Source organism: Aythya ferina (assembly GCF_964211825.1).
Source record: "Aythya ferina genome assembly, chromosome: 1".
NCBI lineage: Eukaryota > Metazoa > Chordata > Aves > Anseriformes > Anatidae > Aythya > Aythya ferina.
In genome coordinates, this window is record NC_140296.1 from 30,821,491 (window position 1) to 30,822,756 (window position 1,266).

A 1,266-nucleotide genomic window follows, 5' to 3' on the forward strand; every position below is an offset into this window, starting at 1 on the left:
ACCTCAATTACAGTGCTTAGCTATCCCTATTTTTTTTTTTCCCAGTAAATGGATATTAGAGGTGCCTGGACAGAGCTGCATAAAGCTGTGATTCCAGACTTATTGTCTGCTGCTGTGGAGTAATCTCCATCACATCTCACAGAGGGAAGCACACAGCATCCATCTCCTCTGACTCCAGAGTCTCAGCTGAAGCACATCTACAGACCTCCTGCAGAGCCCTCAGTCCCAGGGTGGCTCTTGCTGCCCAACAGAACCCTTTCATCACAGTTTCTGTTTGTTCGTGCATTTGTTTTTTTTTCCTTTGCCACCCCAAACACGAGGATTGGGTGGTTTGGGCTCAGGAATCTCTCACAAATGTACATTGACCCTAATGCCAGGCAAAGGGATTTTGCTGCTGCTGCATGCCAGTGGAAGCCACATTACAGAAAGGAGCAGGATATTCTTGTAATACACTTCTCTTGGTCTGTTCCTGTGTTTGGGGCTCTTCCAGCATGCCCTAGTCAATCTGTCATCTGCTAAATTTTGGAGCTGCTGACCCCTTGCATGGCTGGCACACATGCACACATCAGGGCGTCTTGGCTCAACGGATTTAGGCTTTCTGAATCCTAATGCAGTGCAGAATTAGCCTCCAAACCCACAGTAGCTCTGACAGTGAAGCCAGGCTGCTCACATTGGTCCTTGATCCCACGGCGCTGTGCTTGGGCAAGGGTGTGGGCAGCCCTCAGCACAGCTCCCCAGAAGGCAAGCTGAGCTCTCCAGCAGTACAGGCTCCCCTGCCATGCCCCCTGCTGCCACCTGGGTCTTGCAGAGAAGGAGCATGCTGCTCCCCCCCACTACTTTCTTGTAGCATTTTGTTTAAAAATCAATCCTCCAAAAGTATGTAAAGCAGAACCATCTGACTTATTGTCCACAGCGAATGTAATTCATAACTTTACGCCAGAAATTTACAATCCCCTTTCGTGTATAAAAAGTTTCCTGCCACGGTTTTACATCTACTCCATGGCTCTGCTCTGGATGGAAACACTTGGTGTAATCTCTTTAGAGATAAATAAGCCCTCTGCTGAAAGTTAAATGATGCCATTATTTTCTGGATGTTTATAGACATCATCCTGCCTCACTCCCATGCCTGGATCCAAGACAGCCCGAATCTTTGTTTTCCATTTCCGAAAGCTCTGGAAGAGAGAATGAACACGAGTGTGTAGGAGGGGCAGAGGGGCAGGAAAGGCGAGCCAGAGCTGGTTTCACACACAAACGTGCCTGCTCTGG